We start from the raw sequence: 22,378 nt of genomic DNA, 5'->3' as shown, positions 1-22,378 counted from the left end.
AGGAAGCAAATTTCTGTTTGAAAAAGCTAGCCTTAGCTTTCCTAACTGCCTGTGTATATTGGTCCCTAAACTTCCCTGAAAAGTTGCATATCGCGGGGGCTATTCGATGCCAATGCAGAACGCCACAGGATGTTTTTGTGCTGGTCAAGAGCAGACAGGTCTGGAGTGAACCAAGGACTATATCTATTCCTAGTTCTAAATTACTTCAATGGAGCACTCATATTTAAGATGGCGAGGAAGGCACTTTTACATAATAACCAGGCATCCTCTGCTGACGGGATGAAGTCAATGTCATTTCAGGATTCCCGGGCCAGGTCGATTAGAAAGGCCTACTCGCTGATGTGTTTAAGGGAGTGTTTGACAGTGATGAGGGGTGGTCTTTTGACCGCAGACCCATTACGGATGCAGGCAATGAGGCAGTGATCACTGAGATCTTGGTTGAAAACAGCAGAGGTGTATTTGAAGGGCAAGTTTAGGTAGGATGATATCTATGAGGGTGCCCATGTTTACGGATTTGGGGGATGTACCTGTAGTCATTTGAGAAACCAAGGCTGTTGAGTCTGCCGATAAGAATGCGGTGATTGACAGAGTCGAAAGCCTTGGCCAGGTTGATGAATACGACTGCACAGTGTTGTATTTTATCGATGCCGGTTATGGTATGATTTAGGACCTTGAGCGTGACTGAGGTGCACCCATGACCAGCTCGAAAACCAGATTGCATAGCGGAGAAGGTACGGTTGGATTTGAAATGGCTTTTGAAGACCTTGGAAAGGCAGGGTAGGATAAATATAGGTCTGTAATAGTTTGGGTCTAGAGTGTCCCCCCCTTTGAAGAGGGGGATGACCGCGGCAGATTTCCAATCTTTGGGGATCTCAAGCGATACAGAAGAGAAGTTAAACAGACTAGTAATAGGGGTTGCAAAAATTGCAGCTGATAGTTTTAGAAAGAAAGGGTCCAGATTGTCTAGCCCAGCTGATTTGTAGGGGTCCAGATTTAGCAGCTCTTTCAGAACATCGGCTATCTGGATTTGGGTGAAGGAGAAATGGGGAGGCTTGGGGGTGCAGAGCTGTTGACCAGGGTTGTGGTAGCCAGGTGGAAAGCATGGCCAGCCATAGAAAAATGGTTTTTGAAATTCTCGATTATCGTAGATGTATCTGTGGTGACAGTGTTTCCTAGCCTCAGTGCAGTGGTCAGCTGTGAGGAGGTGCTTTTATTATCCATGGACTTTACAGTGTCCCAGAACGTTTTGGAGTTTGTGCTACAGGATGCAAATTTCTGCTAGCCTCTGCTTGTGTTTATTGGTTCCTGACTTCCCTGAAAAGTTGCATATCGTGGGGGCTATTCGATGCTAATGCAGAACGCCACAGGATGTTTTTGTGCTGGTCAAGGGCAGACAGGTCTGGAGTGAACCAAGGGCTATATCTGTTCTTAGTTCTACATTTTTTGAGTGGGGCATGCTTATTTAAGATGGTGAGGAAATTACTTTTAAAGAACGACAAGGCATCCTCGACTGACGGAAGGAGGTCAATATCCTTCCAGGATACCCGGGCCAGGTCGATTAGAAAGGCCTGCTCACTGAAGTGTTTTAGGGAGAGTTTCACAGTGATGAGGGGTGGTCGTTTGACCTCGGACCCATTACGGACGCAGGCAATGAGGCAGTGATCGCTGAGATCCTGGTTGAAGACAGCAGAGGTGTATTTAGGAGCAGGTTGGTCAGGGTGATATCTATGAGGGTGCCCGTTTTTACAGATTTAGGGTGGTACGCGATAGGTTCCATGATTTTGTGTGAGATTGAGGATCGATAGACAACAACAAGATAACATATGTGACAGGTAAATTAAATCTAATTTTATGGAGGAGTAGATTATATCTATCATCCTGTAGATTACATCTATCATCCTAATGGAGGAGTAGATTAGATCTATCATCCTGTAGATTACATCTATCATCCTAATGGAGGAGTAGATTAGATCTATCATCCTAACGGAGGAGTAGATTAGATCTATCATCCTAATGGAGGAGTAGATTAGATCTATCATCCTGTAGATTACATCTATCATCCTAACGGACGAGTAGATTATATCTATCATCATGTAGATTACATCTATCATCCTAATGGAGGTGTAGATTACATCTATCATCCTAATGGAGGAGTAGATTAGATCTACCATCCTAATGGAGGAGTAGATTACATCTATCATCCTAATGGAGGAGTAGATTACATCTATCATCCTAATGGAGTTGTAGATTACATCTATCATCCTGTAGATTACATCTATCATCCTAATGGAGGAGTAGATTACATCTATCATCCTAATGGAGTTGTAGATTACATCTATCATCCTGTAGATTACATCTATCATCCTAATGGAGGAGTAGATTACATCCATCATCCTGTAGATTACATCTATCATCCTAATGGAGGAATAGATTACATCTATCATCCTGTAGATTAGATCTATCATCCTAATGGAGGAGTAGATTAGATCTATCATCCTGTAGATTACATCTATCATCCTAACGGACGAGTAGATTATATCTATCATCATGTAGATTACATATATCATCCTAATGGAGGAGTAGATTACATCTATCATCCTGTAGATTACATCTATCATCCTAATGGAGGAGTAGATTATATCTATCATCCTGTAGATTACATCTATCATCCTAACGGAGGAGTAGATTACATCTATCATCCTAATGGAGGAGTAGATTACATCTATCATCCTGTAGATTACATCTATCATCCTAACAGACGAGTAGATTACATCTATCATCATGTAGATTACATCTATCATCCTAATGGAGGAGTAGATTAGATCTATCATCCTAATGGAGGAGTTTTCCAGAAATCCCAGTTGGACTATTTCTGGATTTCTGCTTATTCCCTCCTGATTTCAGGATGCCTTCTACTGGGATTTCTGGGAAAACCTTTTTGAAAAGTAAAAGGAACTTTGCAGCCCTAGTCAAGGGTCAGGGGTAAGAGGTCAGATAGCTGTGAAACTGTAGCCACCTGGTCCTGAGTGTCTGTCCCTCCGTCCATCCATTCAAGTCTGCCTGCCTCCCTCTCTCCTCTCCTTCCCCTCACTCACTCTCTCCTTCCCCCTTTCCTCTTCCTCCCTCTCCCTCTCTCTTCTTCCCCCTCTTCCTCTCTCTTCCTTCCCCCTCTCCCCCTTTCTCCTTCTCCTGTAGATGCGTGTAGTCAATGCCTTCCGTACCAACGTGTACGAGACCCGAGAGAAAACGGAATCACGGAACTCCATCCATAACTTCATGGCTCACCCAGAATTCCTGATCAATGACCTCATCCATAACATCCCTCTGATCGACGACACAGACATCGACGAGGAGTCAGAGCTGAGTCGATACCAGCACCACCTCCACCCTGCCCTCCGCAAGCCCCTCCACCCCCGGCCCAGCCCCCGTCCTCCTCCCGCTCCCGCCCGCCAAGGCCCTACCGACAACACAGTCTCCCCGTCACCCCTACCAACATAAACAACAACGCAACACTGGTCACCTTTGGCAACACAAACAACAAGGCTGTTTCCCCAGGTAACCGGTGTATCAATTATGAAGTTGCAACCAGAGCTACAACAGCGCTAGGGGTAACAGGCTCCTAGCCCCCTCCTCCCGTCCTCTTCCTCTACTGCTTTCAGACATCCTTATAACTCATGAACAGATGCAGGGAGGAAAGGACAGACAGACTTACAGGCAGGAGGGGAGAGAGAGACAGGCTGACAGGGAGAAGAGACAATAGACAGACATTTTAAAGGAGAACATTTTTTAACCATCAAAGAGGAGGGGTGTAAAAGGAGTCTAGGTTCTGACTGGAGGGAGAAGCCCTTCCTTCCTGCTTCTTCTCTTGTCGCTATGACCAGGCTACTATACTACAGGAGAGAGGAGGAGTGATCTGCTATGACCAGGCTACTATACTACAGGAGAGAGGAGGAGTGATCTGCTATGACCAGGCTACTATACTACAGGAGAGAGGAGGAGTGATCTGCTATGACCAGGCTACTATACTACAGGAGAGAGGAGGAGTGATCTGCTGTGACCAGGCTACTATACTACAGGAGAGAGGAGGAGTGATCTGCTGTGACCAGGCTACTATACTACAGGAGAGAGGAGGAGTGATCTGCTATGACCAGGCTACTATACTACAGGAGAGAGGAGGAGTGATCTGCTATGACCAGGCTACTATACTACAGGAGAGAGGAGGAGTGATCTGCTATGACCAGGCTACTATACTACAGGAGAGAGGAGGAGTGATCTGCTATGACCAGGCTACTAGACCACAGGAGAGAGGAGGAGTGATCTGCTATGACCAGGCTACTATACTACAGGAGAGAGGAGGAGTGATCTGCTATGACCAGGCTACTATACTACAGGAGAGAGGAGGAGTGATCTGCTATGACCAGGCTACTAGACCACAGGAGAGAGGAGATCTGCTGTGATTAGTACAACCAGGGTAGAACAGCTGCCTGCTCTTTCAAGGCCGAACGGGGCACTGCAGGCAATGTTTTGAGAAAGCAGGATCCACCAATATAGTCAATGGGAGTATGACGATTATCGTGGTCAATATTTGTGGATGTACCATTTTCTTCGAACACAATCATTGTACCAATACTTGCTTCTATTTCACCAGATGTATGTACCCCGGTCAGTCTTCAAGAGGGGGCAGAACTGAGCTAGCCTGCAGTACCCCGGTCAGTCTTCAAGAGGGGGCAGAACTGAGCTAGCCTGCAGTACCCCGGTCAGTCTTCAAGAGGGGGCAGAACTGAGCTAGCCTACAGTACCCCGCTCAGTCTTCAAGAGGGGGCAGAACTGAGCTAGCCTGCAGTACCCCGCTCAGTCTTCAAGAGGTGGTAGAACTGAGCTAGCCTGCAGTACCCCGGTCAGTCTTCAAGATGGGGTAGAACTGAGCGAGCCTGCAGTACCCCGCTCAGTCTTCAAGAGGGGGCAGAACTGAGCTAGCCTGCAGTACCCCGGTCAGTCTTCAAGAGGGGGCAGAACTGAGCTAGCCTGCAGTACCCCGGTCAGTCTTCAAGAGGGGGCAGAACTGAGCTAGCCTGCAGTACCCCGCTCAGTCTTCAAGAGGGGGCAGAACTGAGCTAGCCTGCAAGGCGTTTTTTTATCCACGCCAAACTTGATGCAAAACCATGCCCACGAGTAACCTAGCAACATTCAAAGCTGCGCTAACTGGTCAGAGTTTGGACCTTCCCTGTGACTAAATGGCGTGAGAGAGGAAGAACGCTAGAGGGGGAGTCCCCGCGGACGGGAAGTTCTGAGTTTGCTCATGCCTGCCATGCCACTAGCAAACACTGTGGCCCCATCCAACGATATCCCCGGACAGGGCCAACCAGGCAGAATAGAACCCCTCCAACGATACCCCCGGACAGGGCCAACCAGGCAGAATATAACCCCTCCAACAATACCCCCGGACAGGGCCAACCAGGCAGAATAGAACCCATCCAACGATACCCCCAGACAGGGCCAACCAGGTAGAATAGAACCCCTCCAACGATACCCCCGGACAGGGCCAACCAGGCAGAATATAACCCCTCCAACGATACCCCCGGAGAGGGCCAACCAGGCAGAATAGAACCCCTCCAACAATACCCCCAGACAGGGCCAACCAGGCAGAATAGAACCACTCCAACGATACCCCCGGACAGGGCCAACCAGGCAGAATAGAACCACTCCAACGATACCCCCGGACAGGGCCAACCAGGCAGAATAGAACCACTCCAACGATACCCCCGGACAGGGCCAACCAGGCAGAATAGAACCCCTCCAACGATACCCCCGGACAGGGCCAACCAGGTAGAATAGAACCCCTCCAACGATACCCCCGGACAGGGCCAACCAGGCAGAATAGAACCCCTCCAACGATACCCCCGGACAGGGCCAACCAGGCAGAATATAACCCCTCCAACGATACCCCCGGACAGGGCCAACCAGGTAGAATAGAACCCCTCCAACGATACCCACGGACAGGGCCAACCAGGCAGAATAGAACCCCTCCAACGATACCCCCGGACAGGGCCAACCAGGCAGAATAGAACCCCTCCAATGATACCCCCGGACAGGGCCAACCAGGCAGAATAGAACCCCTCCAACGATACCCCCGGACAGGGCCAACCAGGTAGAATAGAACCCCTCCAACGATACCCCCGGACAGGGCCAACCAGGTAGAATAGAACCCCTCCAACGATACCCCCGGACAGGGCAAACCAGGTAGAATAGAACCCATCCAACGATACCCCCAGACAGGGCCAACCAGGTAGAATAGAACCCCTCCAACGATACCCACGGACAGGGCCAACCAGGCAGAATAGAACCCCTCCAACGATACCCCCGGACAGGGCCAACCAGGCAGAATAGAACCCATCCAACGATACCCCCGGACAGGGCCAACCAGGTAGAATAGAACCCCTCCAACGATACCCCCGGACAGGGCCAACCAGGTAGAATAGAACCCCTCCAACGATACCCCCAGACAGAGCCAACCAGGTAGAATAGAACCCCTCCAACGATACCCCCAGACAGGGCCAACCGGTAGAATAGAACCCCTCCAACGATACCCCCGGACAGGGCCAACCAGGTAGAATAGAACCCCTCCAACGATACCCCCGGACAGGGCCAACCAGGTAGAATAGAACCCATCCAACGATACCCCCGGACAGGGCCAACCAGGCAGAATAGAACCCATCCAACGATACCCCCGGACAGGGCCAACCAGGTAGAATAGAACCCCTCCAACGATACCCCCGGACAGGGCCAACCAGGTAGAATAGAACCCCTCCAACGATACCCCCAGACAGAGCCAACCAGGTAGAATAGAACCCCTCCAACGATACCCCCAGACAGGGCCAACCGGTAGAATAGAACCCCTCCAACGATACCCCCGGACAGGGCCAACCAGGTAGAATAGAACCCCTCCAACGATACCCCCGGACAGGGCCAACCAGGTAGAATAGAACCCCTCCCACTTTGCCAAAGCATAACCCCCACACCACTAGAGGGATATCAACAGACCACCAACTTCCTACCCTGAGACAAGGCTGAGTAAAACCCACGAAGACTGCAGTCCTTTCATAAATACTTAGATAACCACACTAAGCTAACCCTTGACACACTATACACAGCTTCCGCCCAATAGGCATTGTAAGATAGCGTTAACACTTGATATAATTCACAGCTTACTTACCTCCCCCAACCCACCCCTGTCTCAGCCTCCGGTATCTATGCTGCTATAGTCTATATGCCAGGGAACTAGGGTCAGTCTGTTAAACCTGGTGTAATGCAACTTCATATCAGAGAACAACCAACTCTGACCAATCAGCATAGCTTTGAAGGTTGCTACATTTCTCGTGGGCGTGGTTTTGCACCAAGTTTGGCGTGGATAAAAAGGAGACGTCTTCAACGTCACTTCCTAGTGTGCAACATTTCCATGAAGCAAGATTGCTCCACACTAACACAACACTTCCTGACCTTCAGACATCACATAGGGTGAAGTCATCGATGGCTCCATCCATTCTTTTTACACTCTATGATGAAACCACAACTACGGTTACTATGACTACCATCGTCATCACCATGGTTACTACTTCTGTGGTTTACGTATACGCTTTAACTGTGTCCTATATTTATTTATTTCTCATGTTGTTTTGATTTGATTTATTTTCCTCAAAGAGGGGGGGTGTTTTCACAATTCACCTGATTGATTTATTGTCCTCAAAGAGGGGGGTTGTTTTCACAATTCACCTGATTGATTTATTTTCCTCAAAGAGGGGGGTTGTTTTCACAATTCACCTGATTGATTTATTGTCCTCAAAGAGGGGGGTTGTTTTCACAATTCATCTGATTGATTTATTGTCATCAAAGAGGGGGGTTGTTTTCACATTTCATCTGATTTACTTATTCCTACAATATTCTCTTTCTTTGTTTGTATCACTCTTTTTCATTATTTTAGCAATATTTCTCTCTCTCTCTCTGTGTCTACGTGTATTGTCTTGTCTGTCCTGAAAAAGAGAAACCAATATATTTTTTAAACCATACAGACATAGGATAGGATAGGACTTAATAGAAGTTAGTAGTATATCTGAAAAAAAATACAGAAACATTAAACAAAGATCTAGAAGTTCTGGCAACACCAAACTCCCCATATCATCCCCACGTCATCTGCTGACTTCTAACCCCGGGGCCCGGGTTGCATCATCTGCTGACTTCTAACCCCGGGGCCCGGTTGCACAAAACATTTTAAGGCAAATTTCCCCCTTAAATGAGATGAAAAGGTTAAGGGTGCCCATGAGGTCCAGTACATTCTGCATTCAGTATGGATATCAATGTAAACAGCATTCAGGATGGATATCAATGTAAACAGCATTCAGTATGGATACCAATGTAAACAGCATTCAGTATGGATATCAATGTAAACAGCATTCAGTATGGATATCAATGTAAACAACATTCAGTATGGATATCAATGTAAACAGCATTCAGTATGGATACCAATGTAAACAGCATTCAGTATGGATACCAATGTAAACAGCATTCAGTATGGATATCAATGTAAACAGCATTCAGTATGGATATCAATGTAAACAGCATTCAGTATGGATATCAATGTAAACAGCATTCAGGATGGATATCTATGTAAACAGCATTCAGTATGGATATCAATGTAAACAGCATTCAGGATGGATATCAATGTAAACAACATTCAGTATGGATATCAATGTAAACAGCATTCAGTATGGATATCAATGTAAACAACATTCAGTATGGATATCAATGTAAACAGCATTTGAGGTGGTGAATGTTGCTTTCCTCTGCCTGGTTTCTAAAGGAAAACCTCCACCAGCTAGCTTGGTAGCTAAACAATGGAATGTGCACAGGCCATGGCTACAAAGCTAGCTACAGTATACTGAACAAAAATATAAATGCAACATACAACAATTTCAATGATGTTACTGAGTTACAGCTCATATAAGGAAATCAGTCAATTGAAATAAATTCATTAGGCCCTAATCTTTTGATGTCTCATGACTGGGGAGCCAGGCCCAGCCAATCAGAATGTTTTTTTTCTCTCACAAAAGGCTTTACGACAGACATAAATACCCCTCAGTTCCATCAGCTGTTGGGGTGGCTGGTCTCAGACCATCCCACAGGTGAAGACGTCGGATGTGGAGGTCCTGGGCTGGCGTGGTTACACGTGGTCTGCGGTTGTGAGGCCGGTTGGACGGAACTGCCAAATTCTGTAAAACGACGTTGTAGAGACGGCTTATGGTAGAGAAATTAACATTCAATTCACTGCCAACAGCTTAGGTGGATATTCCTGCAGTCAGCAGGCCAATTGCACACTCCCTCAAAACTTGAGATATCTGTGGCATTGTGCTGTGTTACAAAACTGTACATTTTAGAGTGGCCTTTTATTGTCCACAGCACAAGGTGCACCTGTGTAATGATCATGCTGTTTAATTAGCTTCTTGATATGCCACACCTGTCAGGTGAATTGATTATCTTGGAGAAGGAGAAATGCTCACTAACAGGGATGTAAACAAATGAGTGCACAAAATATGAGTGAAATAATATTTTTATGCATATGGAACATTTCTGGGATATTTTATTTCAGCTCATAAAACATGGGACCAACACTTTACATGTTGTGTTTATATTTTGGTTCAGTATAGCACCCTACTCTGTCAGTTAGCTTACAGCTCCCTACTCTGTCAGTTAGCTTACAGCTCCCTACTCTGTCAGTTAGCTTACAGCTACCTACTCTGTCAGTTAGCTTACAGTTCTCTACTCAGTCAGGTAGCTTACAGCTCCCTACTCTGTCAGTTAGCTTACAGTTCTCTACTCAGTCAGGTAGCTTACAGCTCCCTACTCCGTCAGTTAGCTTACAGCTACAGTTAGCTTACCTACTCTGTCAGTTAGCTTACAGCTCCCTACTCAGTCAGTTAGCTTACATCTCCAGTTAGCTTATCTACTCTGTCAGTTAGCTTATAGCTCCCTACTCTGTCAGTTAGCTTACAGCTCCCTACTCTGTCAGTTAGCTTACAGCTCCCTACTCAGTCAGTTAGCTTACAGCTCCAGTTAGCTTATCTATTTTGTCAGTTAGCTTATAGCTCCCTACTCTGTCAGTTAGCTTACAGCTCCCTACTCTGTCAGTTAGCTTACAGCTCCCTACTCTGTCAGTTAGCTTACAGCTCCCTACTTAGTCAGTTAGCTTACAGCTCCCTACTCAGTCAGTTAGCTTACAGCTCCAATTAGCTTATCTACTCTGTCAGTTAGCTTATAGCTCCCTACTCTGTCAGTTAGCTTACAGCTCCCTACTCTGTCAGTTAGCTTACAGCTCCCTACTCAGTTAGCTTACAGCTCCAGTTAGCTTATCTACTCTGTCAGTTGGCTTATAGCTCCCTACTCTGTCAGTTAGCTTACAGCTCCAATTAGCTTATCTACTCTGTCAGTTAGCTTACAGCTCCCTACTCTGTCAGTTAGCTTACAGCTACCTACTCTGTCAGTTAGCTTACAGCTACCTACTCTGTCAGTTAGCTTACAGTTCTCTACTCAGTCAGGTAGCTTACAGCTCCCTACTCCGTCAGTTAGCTTACAGCTCCCTACTTAGTCAGTTAGCTTACAGCTCCCTACTCTGTCAGTTAGCTTACAGCTACCTACTCTGTCAGTTAGCTTACAGTTCTCTACTCAGTCAGGTAGCTTACAGCACCCTACTCTGTCAGTTAGCTTACAGCTCCCTACTCTGTCAGTTAGCTTACAGCTCCCTACTCAGTCAGTTAGCTTACAGCTCCAGTTAGCTTATCTACTCTGTCAGTTAGCTTATAGCTCCCTACTCTGTCAGTTAGCTTACAGCTCCCTACTCTGTCAGTTAGCTTACAGCTCCCTACTCAGTCAGTTAGCTTACAGCTCCAGTTAGTTTATCTACTCTGTCAGTTAGCTTATAGCTCCCTACTCTGTCAGTTAGCTTACAGCTCCCTACTCTGTCAGTTAGCTTACAGCTCCCTACTCAGTCAGTTAGCTTACAGCTCCAATTAGCTTATCTACTCTGTCAGTTAGCTTATAGCTCCCTACTCTGTCAGTTAGCTTACAGCTCCCTACTCAGTCAGTTAGCTTACAGGTCCCTACTCAGTCAGTTAGCTTACAGCTCCAGTTAGCTTATCTATTTTGTCAGTTAGCTTATAGCTCCCTACTCTGTCAGTTAGCTTACAGTTCTGTACTCGGTCAGTTAGCTTACAGTTCTGTACTCTGTCAGTTAGCTTACAGTTCCCTACTCAGTCAGTTAGCTTACAGCTCCAGTTAGCTTATCTACTCTGTCAGTTAGCTTACAGCTCTGTACTCTGTCAGTTAGCTTACAGCTCCCTACTCTGTCAGTTTGCTTGATGTGCTAGCAAGCCATAGAAACAAGTTTAGAAAAAAAGTTACTAAAATTAACACATTTTATTATCTTCTGAATCCATTTGTTTTACCGGTCTTGAATGTAAAAGTTATAGTTTGCGATCTCCGAAAATATATGCTATCTTTCTGATGACACTACAGTTAGTGAATCAGGTCATCTCCATGGTAACCAGAGAGTCTTTTTGTCTGCATGCCTTCAAACTAACGTAAAACTCTTAAATGATGCCCTTACATATGGAAATGTTTGACAGGCCGTATGCAACACCCATTAATAGTTTCATTAGGTAAGGGGAAATGATTCCTTATGGTAAACCCTTAAGGGTAACACTATGTTTTATGCAGCTCGGCCCTGACCCCTAGTCCCCGACCCCACAGCTTCTCACTCTAACCCCTGACCTCTGACAGCTCTACCAGAGACGGAAAGGAAGCGAGACCCCCTGCCCCCCCACCCGCTTGTTTTGTCTGGGTTTTTTCTGGTTTAATGAAAGTCTAAGTCGACCAAACCCAGCTGCTGACACACCCAGTTAAGTAGACCGGAATTTACCTGTTTTTTTTAATCCACCATCTTTGGCTCTACCGACCACACTGCTTTAACTAACATCATCTCAACATCACTCACAGGCACTGGCCCTTTAAGATCAGATACATTAATGAGCGCTGCCATACCATGTATCGTTGCCATTACAGTACTGCTGGTTGTCATTCTTCCTCTCTAACCAGGAAGTGATTCAGACCACCACACCATGCTATTACATACTATTATGGTCCGTTATGTTAAGCCATACCATCATATTTGGCATAACATTCCATGACATCATAGAACGTTCTAAACCCCATCATCATATCATTCCCAGTGTTTTCTCTAACCAAGAGTCCTGGCCCGGTCCTGCAGCTATAGCAGTGGTAAAGGAGATACTACCTTCCAACCATCATATCATTCCCAGTGTTTTCTCTAACCAAGAGTCCTGGCCCGGTCCTGCAGCTGTAGCAGTGGTAAAGGAGATACTACCTTCCAACCATCATATCATTCCCAGTGTTTTCTCTAACCAAGAGTCCTGGCCCGGTCCTGCAGCTATAGCAGTGGTAAAGGAGATTCTACCTTCCAACCATCATATCATTCCCAGTGTTTTCTCTAACCAAGAGTCCTGGCCCGGTCCTGCAGCTATAGCAGTGGTAAAGGAGATCATATCATTCCGTGCCGATGGGTTGTCACTAGCTTCTATACCCATAATGTCATAAACTCTCCCATTTCTACAATTGCTCTCCTTAAAATTAGATTTTAAACCTAACCCTAATAACCTTAATTGCACTGCTAATCTTATGCCTAACGCTAACCTTACCTTAATCTAATTTTTGTAGCCAAATTTTACTTTGTGGCTGTGGAATCAGACTTTGTGGCTGTGAAATCTGACTTGGTGGCTCTGAAATCAGACTTGGTGGCTGTGAAATCAGACTTTGTGGCTGTGAAATCTCACTTTGTGGCTGTGAAATCAGACTTGGTGGCTGTGAAATCAGACTTTGTGGCTGTGAAATCAGACTTGGTGGCTGTGAAATCTCACTTTGTGGCTGTGGAATCAGACTTTGTGGCTGTGAAATCTCACTTTGTGGCTGTGAAATCTCACTTTGTGGCTGTGAAATCTCACTTTGTGGCTGTGAAATCTCACTTTGTGGCTGTGAAATCTCACTTTGTGGCTGTGAAGTCTGACTTTGTGGCTGTGAAATCTGACTTTGTGGCTGTGAAATCTGACTTTGTGGCTGTGGAATCAGACTTTGTGGCTGTGAAATCTCACTTTGTGGCTGTGAAATCTGACTTTGTGGCTGTGGAATCAGACTTTGTGGCTGTGGAATCTGACTTTGTGGCTGTGGAATCTGACTTTGTGGCTGTGGAATCTGACTTTGTGGCTGTGAAATCTGACTTTGTGTCTGTGAAATCTGACTTTGTGGCTGTGGAATCAGACTTTGTGGCTGTGGAATCAGACTTTGTGGCTGTGGAATCTCACTTTGTGGCTGTGGAATCTCACTTTGTGGCTGTGGAATCTCACTTTGTGGCTGTGGAATCAGACTTTGTGGCTGTGGAATCTCACTTTGTGGCTGTGGAATCAGACTTTGTGGCTGTGGAATCTCACTTTGTGGCTATAGAAGCTAGTGTAAACCAGGTAGACGCACCAGAGCGCCACCTGGTGACATCACGCCGCTGCTGCTTCTGCTGCATGGCAACGCAACACACGCCCACAGCCAGGACCCTGAGTACGATATGCATCAAACACACACACAGGTAGATGGTTGTCTCTGTGGGCTGGATTCCATTGTGTTGTTATAATGTTCTTCACAGGAGAAGAGCAGGAAAATACACAATGTATAATAATATATTTATCACAGTTATAACAACTAGAGCTGCACCACTACTGTATATAATGAATAGCAACACTAAACGTGTACACCATTAGTTCTCTTCCCAAGGAAGTTCGTAGGTTGATGTTCCTTTCTTTTTCTCATCTGTTGCTTTTTTATTTAAAAAATGGAAATAAATTATTATGATTATTATGATTAGTAGTGGTAGTATCTATGGTCATTATTACGATTGTTATTATTAATGATTATTATGATTAGTAGTGGTAGTATTTAGTTATTATCATGATTGTTATTATTAATGATTATTATGATTAGTAGTGGTAGTATTTACAGGTATTATCATGATTGTTATTATTAATGATTATTATGATTAGTAGTGGTAGTATTTAGTTATTATCATGATTGTTATTATTAATGATTATTATGATTAGTAGTGGTAGTATTTAGTTATTATCATGATTGTTATTATTAATGATTATTATGATTAGTAGTGGTAGTATTTACAGGTATTATTATGATTGTTATTATTAATTGTTATTATATTACTTGATCGGCTGTATTTTCTGTCTGTTAAACCAATAGTCTTTGCATCGCTACAAGAGTGGAGAAACCTGTCCTAAAACAACCTCTTGGACTGCTCCCCCTGACCTGCTGCAGATACTGGGAGTAGTAGAGTTCAGTGTTTTCCATTACTCCCCCTGACCTGCTGCCGATACTGGGAGTAGTAGAGTTGAGTGTTTTCCATTACTCCCCCTGACCTGCTGCAGTTACTGGGAGTAGTAGAGTTCAGTGTTTTCCATTACTCCCCCTGACCTGCTGCAGATACTGGGAGTAGTAGAGTTCAGTGTTTTCCATTACTCCCCCTGACCTGCTGCCGATACTGGGAGTAGTAGAGTTGAGTGTTTTCCATTACTCCCCCTGACCTGCTGCCGATACTGGGAGTAGTAGAGTTGAGTGTTTTCCATTACTCCCCCTGACCTGCTGCAGATACTGGGAGTAGTAGAGTTCAGTGCTTTCCATTACTCCCCCTGACCTGCTGCCGATACTGGGAGTAGTAGAGTTGAGTGTTTTCCATTACTCCCCCTGACCTGCTGCAGATACTGGGAGTAGTAGAGTTCAGTGCTTTCCATTACTCCCCCTGACCTGCTGCAGATACTGGGAGTAGTAGAGTTGAGTGTTTTCCATTACTCCCCCTGACCTGCTGCAGTTACTTGTTATTATTGTTATTATTAATGATTATTATGATTAGTAGTAGTCTGCAGCAGGTCAGGGGGAGTAGTAGAGTTCAGTGTTTTCCATGACAGGACTGCTTAGTGGACAGAAAATACAGCTGTAACTGTGCTACAAGGAAAAAAAGTTTAAAATAAACAATGTTCAGAACAGTGAATATAATAAAGTGATCTGCCTGCTGAACACAATAATGTAATGATCTATCTGATGAGGGAACAGCTGTACCCTGTAGAATAACTGATGAGAGAACAGCTGTATCCTGTAGAATAACTGATGAGAAAACAGCTGTATCCTGTAGAATAACTGATGAGAGAACAGCTTTATCCTGTATAATAACTGATGAGAGGAGAGAACAGCTGTATCCTGTAGAATAACTGATGAGAGAACAGCTGTATCCTGTAGAATAACTGATGAGAGAACAGCTGTATCCTGTAGAATAACTGATGAGAGAACAGCTGTATCCTGTAGAAAACTGATGAGAGAACAGCTTTATCCTGTATAATAACTGATGAGAGGAGAGAACAGCTGTATCCTGTAGAATAACTGATGAGAGAACAGCTGTATCCTGTAGAATAACTGATGAGAGAACAGCTGTATCCTGTAGAAAACTGATGAGAGAACAGCTTTATCCTGTATAATAACTGATGAGAGGAGAGAACAGCTGTATCCTGTAGAATAACTGATGAGAGAACAGCTGTATCCTGTAGAATAACTGATGAGAGAACAGCTGTATCCTGTAGAAAACTGATGACAGAACAGCTTTATCCTGTATAATAACTGATGAGAGGAGAGAACAGCTGTATCCTGTAGAATAACTGATGAGAGAACAGCTGTATCATGTAGAATAACGGATGAGAGAACAGCTGTATCATGTGGAATAACTGATGAGGGAACAGCTGTATCCTGTAGAATAACTGATGAGAGAACAGCTGTATCCTGTAGAATAACTGATGAGAGGAGAGAACAGCTGTAGCCTGTAGAATATCTGATGAGAGAACAGCTGTATCCTGTAGAATAAATGATGAGAGGAGAGAACAGCTGTATCCTATAGAATAACTGATGAGAGAACAGCTGTATCCTGTAGAATAACTGATGAGAGGAGAGAACAGTTGTATCCTATAGAATAACTGATGAGAGAACAGCTGTATCCTGTAGAATATCTGATGAGAGGAGACAACAGCTGTATCCTGTAGAATAACTAATGAGAGGAGAGAACAGCTGTATCCTGTAGAATAACTGATGAGAGAACAGCTGTATCCTGTAGAATAATTGATGAGAGAACAGCTGTATCCTGTAGAATAACTGATGAGAGAACAGCTGTATCCTGTAGAATAACTGATGAGAGGAGAGAACAGCTGTATCCTGTAGAATAACTGATGAGAGAACAGCTGTATCATGTAGAATAACGGATGAGAGAACAGCTGTATCATGTGGAATAACTGATGAGGGAACAGCTGTATCCTGTAGAATAACTGATGAGAGGAGCGAACAGCTGTATCCTGTAGAATAACTGATGAGAGGAGAGAACAGCTGTATCCTGTAGAATAACTGATGAGAGGAGAGAACAGCTGTATCGTATAGAATAACTGATGAGAGAACAGCTGTATCCTGTAGAATAACTGATGAGAGGAGAGAACAGCTGTAGCCTGTAGAATAACTAATGAGAGGAGAGAAAAGCTGTATCCTGTAGAATAACTGATGAGAGGAGAGAAAAGCTGTATCCTGTAGAATAACTGATGAGAGGAGACAACAGCTGTATCCTGTAGAATATCTGATGAGAGGAGACAACAGCTGTATCCTATAGAATAACTGATGAGAGAACAGCTGTATCCTGTAGAATATCTGATGAGAGAACAGCTGTAGCCTGTAGAATAACTGATGAGAGAACAGCTGTAGCCTGTAGAATATCTGATGAGAGGAGACAACAGCTGTATCCTATAGAATAACTGATGAGAGGACAGCTGTATCCTGTAGAATAACTGATGAGAGAACAGCTGTATCCTGTAGAACAACTGATGAGAGAACAGCTGTATCCTGTAGAATAACTGATGAGAGAACAGCTGTAGCCTGTAGAATATCTGATGAGAGGAGACAACAGCTGTATCCTATAGAATAACTGATGAGAGAACAGCTGTATCCTGTAGAATAACTGATGAGAGGACAGCTGTATCCTGTAGAATAACTGATGAGAGAACAGCTGTATCCTGTAGAACAACTGATGAGAGAACAGCTGTATCCTGTAGAATAACTGATGAGAGAACAGCTGTAGCCTGTAGAATATCTGATGAGAGGAGACAACAGCTGTATCCTATAGAATAACTGATGAGAGAACAGCTGTATCCTGTAGAATAACTGATGAGAGAACAGCTGTATCCTGTAGAATATCTGATGAGACAACAGCTGTATCCTGTAGAATATCTGATGAGAGAACAGCTGTAGCCTGTAGAATAACTGATGAGGGGAGAGAACAGCTGTATCCTGTAGAATAACTGATGAGAGGACAGCTGTATCCTGTAGAATAACTGATGAGAGAACAGCTGTATCCTGTAGAACAACTGATGAGAGAACAGCTGTATCCTGTAGAATAACTGATGAGAGAACAGCTGTAGCCTGTAGAATATCTGATGAGAGGAGACAACAGCTGTATCCTATAGAATAACTGATGAGAGAACAGCTGTATCCTGTAGAATAACTGATGAGAGAACAGCTGTATCCTGTAGAATATCTGATGAGACAACAGCTGTATCCTGTAGAATAACTGATGAGAGAACCGCTGTATCCTGTAGAACAACTGATGAGAGAACAGCTGTATCCTGTAGAATAACTGATGAGAGAACAGCTGTAGCCTGTAGAATATCTGATGAGAGAACAGCTGTATCCTGTAGAATAACTGATGAGAGAACAGCTGTAGCCTGTAGAATAACTGATGAGAGGTGAGAACAGCTGTATCCTATAGAATAACCGATGAGAGAAGAGAACAGCTGTATCCTGTAGAATAACTGATGAGAGGAGAGAACAGCTGTATCCTGTAGAATAACTGATGAGAGGAGAGAACAGCTGTAGCCTGTAGAATATCTGATGAGAGAACAGCTGTATCCTGTAGAATAACTGATGAGAGGAGAGAACAGCTGTAGCCTGTAGAATAACTAATGAGAGGAGAGAAAAGCTGTATCCTGTAGAATAACTGATGAGAGGAGAGAACAGCTGTATCCGGTAGAATATCTGATGAGAGGAGACAACAGCTGTATCCTGTAGAATATCTGATGAGAGGAGACAACAGCTGTATCCTATAGAATAACTGATGAGAGAACAGCTGTAGCCTGTAGAATAACTAATGAGAGGAGAGAAAAGCTGTATCCTGTAGAATAACTGATGAGAGGAGAGAAAAGCTGTATCCTGTAGAATAACTGATGAGAGGAGAGAACAGCTGTATCCGGTAGAATATCTGATGAGAGGAGACAACAGCTGTATCCTGTAGAATATCTGATGAGAGGAGACAACAGCTGTATCCTATAGAATAACTGATGAGAGAACAGCTGTATCCTGTAGAATATCTGATGAGAGAACAGCTGTAGCCTGTAGAATAACTGATGAGGGGAGAGAACAGCTGTATCCTGTAGAATAACTGATGAGAGGACAGCTGTATCCTGTAGAATAACTGATGAGAGAACAGCTGTATCCTGTAGAACAACTGATGAGAGAACAGCTGTATCCTGTAGAATAACTGATGAGAGAACAGCTGTAGCCTGTAGAATATCTGATGAGAGGAGACAACAGCTGTATCCTATAGAATAACTGATGAGAGAACAGCTGTATCCTGTAGAATATCTGATGAGAGAACAGCTGTAGCCTGTAGAATAACTGATGAGGGGAGAGAACAGCTGTATCCTGTAGAATAACTGATGAGAGAACAGCTGTATCCTGTAGAATAACTGATGAGAGGACAGCTGTATCCTGTAGAATAACTGATGAGAGAACAGCTGTATCCTGTAGAACAACTGATGAGAGAACAGCTGTATCCTGTAGAATAACTGATGAGAGAACAGCTGTAGCCTGTAGAATATCTGATGAGAGAACAGCTGTATCCTGTAGAATAACTGATGAGAGAACAGCTGTAGCCTGTAGAATAACTGATGAGAGGTGAGAACAGCTGTATCCTATAGAATAACCGATGAGAGAACAGCTGTATCCTGTAGAATAACCGATTAGAGGAGAGAACAGCTGTATCCGGTAGAATAACTGATTAGAGGAGAGAACAGCTGTATCATGTAGAATAACTGATGAGAGAACAGCTGTATCCTGTAGAATATCTGATGAGAGAACAGCTGTATCCTGTAGAATAACTGATGAGAGAACAGCTGTATCCTGTAGAATATCTGATGAGAGAACAGCTGTATCCTGTAGAATAACTGATGAGAGGAGAGAACAGCTGTATCCTGTAGAATAACTGATGAGAGAACAGCTGTATCCTGTAGAATAACTGATTAGAGGAGAGAACAGCTGTGTCCTGTAGAATAACTGATGAGAGGAGAGAACAGCTGTATCCTGTAGAATATCTGATGAGAGAACAGCTGTATCCTGTAGAATAACTGATGAGAGGAGAGAACAGCTGTATCCTGTAGAATAACTGATGAGAGAACAGCTTTATCCTGTATAATAACTGATGAGAGGAGAGAACAGCTGTATCCTGTAGAATATCTGACGAGAGAACAGCTGTGTCCTGTAGAATAACTGATGAGAGGAGAGAACAGCTGTATCCTGTAGAATATCTGATGAGAGAACAGCTGTATCCTGTAGAATAACTGATGAGAGGAGAGAACAGCTGTATCCTGTAGAATAACTGATGAGAGAACAGCTTTATCCGGTATAATAACTGATGAGAGGAGAGAACAGCTGTATCCTGTAGAATATCTGACGAGAGAACAGCTGTGTCCTGTAGAATAACTGATGAGAGGAGAGAACAGCTGTATCCTGTAGAATATCTGATGAGAGAACAGCTGTATCCTGTAGAATAACTGATGAGAGGAGAGAACAGCTGTATCCTGTAGAATAACTGATGAGAGAACAGCTTTATCCTGTATAATAACTGATTAGAGGAGAGAACAGCTGTATCCTGTATAATAACTGATTAGAGGAGAGAACAGCTGTGTCCTGTAGAATAACTGATGAGAGGAGAGAACAGCTGTATCCTGTAGAATATCTGATGAGAGAACAGCTGTATCCTGTAGAATAACTGATGAGAGGAGAGAACAGCTGTATCCTGTAGAATAACTGATGAGAGAACAGCTTTATCCTGTATAATAACTGATGAGAGGAGAGAACAGCTGTATCCTGTAGAATATCTGACGAGAGAACAGCTGTGTCCTGTAGAATAACTGATGAGAGGAGAGAACAGCTGTATCCTGTAGAATATCTGATGAGAGAACAGCTGTATCCTGTAGAATAACTGATGAGAAGAGAGAACAGCTGTATCCTGTAGAATAACTGATGAGAGAACAGCTTTATCCTGTATAATAACTGATGAGAGGAGAGAACAGCTGTATCCTGTAGAATATCTGACGAGAGAACAGCTGTATCCTGTAGAATAACTGATGAGAGGTGAGAACAGCTGTATCCTATAGAATAACCGATGAGAGAACAGCTGTATCCTGTAGAATAACTGATGAGAGGAGAGAACAGCTGTATCCTGTAGAATAACTGATGAAAGAACAGCTGTATCATGTAGAATAACGGATGAGAGAACAGCTGTATCATGTGGAATAACTGATGAGGGAACAGCTGTATCCTGTAGAATAACTGATGAGAGAACAGCTGTATCCTGTAGAATAACTGATGAGAGGAGAGAACAGCTGTATCCTATAGAATAACGGATGAGAGAACAGCTGTATCCTGTAGAATAACTGATGAGAGGAGAGAACAGCTGTATCCTGTAGAATAACTGATGAGAGAACAGCTGTATCCGGTAGAATATCTGATGAGAGGAGACAACAGCTGTATCCTGTAGAATAACTAATGAGGAGAGAACAGCTTTATCCTGTAGAATAACTGATTAGAGGAGAGAACAGCTGTATCCTGTAGAATAACTGATGAGAGAACAGCTGTATCCTGTAGAATAACTGATGAGAGAACAGCTGTATCCTGTAGAATAACTGATGAGAGAACAGCTTTATCCTGTATAATAACTGATGAGAGGAGAGAACAGCTGTATACTGTAGAATAACTGATGAGAGAACGGCTGTATCCTGTAGAATAAAAGATGAGAGAACAGCTGTATCCTGTAGAATAACTGATGAGAGAACAGCTGTATCCTGTAGAATAAAAGATGAGAGAACAGCTGTATCCTGTAGAATAACTGATGAGAGAACAGCTGTATCCTGTAGAATAACTGATGAGAGGAGAGAACAGCTGTATCCTATAGAATAACTGATGAGAGAACAGCTGTATCCTGTAGAATAACTGATGAGAGAACGGCTGTATCCTGTAGAATAAAAGATGAGAGAACAGCTGTATCCTGTAGAATAACTGATGAGAGGAGAGAACAGCTGTATCCTATAGAATAACTGATGAGAGAACAGCTGTATCCTGTAGAATAACTGATGAGAGGAGAGAACAGCTGTATCCTGTAGAATAACTGATTAGAGGAGAGAACAGCTGTATCCTGTAGAATAACTGATGAGAGAACAGCTGTATCCTGTAGAAGAACTGATGAGAGAACAGCTTTATCCTGTATAATAACTGATGAGAGGAGAGAACAGCTGTATCCTGTAGAATAACTGATGAAAGAACAGCTGTATCATGTAGAATAACGGTTGAGAGAATAGCTGTATCATGTGGAATAACTGATGAGGGAACAGCTGTATCCTGTAGAATAACTGATGAGAGAACAGCTGTATCCTGTAGAATAACTGTTGAGAGGACAGCTGTATCCTGTAGAATAACTGATGAGAGGAGAGAACAGCTGTATCCTGTAGAATAACTGATGAAAGAACAGCTGTATCATGTAGAATAACGGATGAGAGAACAGTTGTATCATGTGGAATAACTGATGAGGGAACAGTTGTATCATGTGGAATAACTGATGAGGGAACAGCTGTATCCTGTAGAATAACTGATGAGAGAACAGCTGTATCCTGTAGAATAACTGATGAGAGGAGAGAACAGCTGTATCCTATAGAATAACCGATGAGAGAACAGCTGTATCCTGTAGAATAACTGATGAGAGGAGAGAACAGCTGTATCCTGTAGAATAACTGATGAAAGAACAGCTGTATCATGTAGAATAACGGATGAGAGAACAGTTGTATCATGTGGAATAACTGATGAGGGAACAGCTGTATCCTGTAGAATAACTGATGAGAGAACAGCTGTATCCTGT

At 43.7% G+C, this 22,378-nt stretch overlaps 1 pseudogene; it reads left to right on the top strand.

The window, feature by feature from the left end:
• LOC135527669 (plasma membrane calcium-transporting ATPase 3-like) overlaps positions 1 to 12,850 on the top strand; it is a 151,624-nt pseudogene extending 138,774 nt beyond the window's left edge.
• Positions 12,851 to 22,378: the final 9,528 nt, after the last annotated feature.

This window comes from Oncorhynchus masou, chromosome 33 (genome assembly GCF_036934945.1).
Source record: "Oncorhynchus masou masou isolate Uvic2021 chromosome 33, UVic_Omas_1.1, whole genome shotgun sequence".
Lineage (NCBI taxonomy): Eukaryota > Metazoa > Chordata > Actinopteri > Salmoniformes > Salmonidae > Oncorhynchus > Oncorhynchus masou.
Note: the sequence above shows the minus strand (reverse complement) of the source record. Positions and strands in the feature narration are given on the sequence as shown.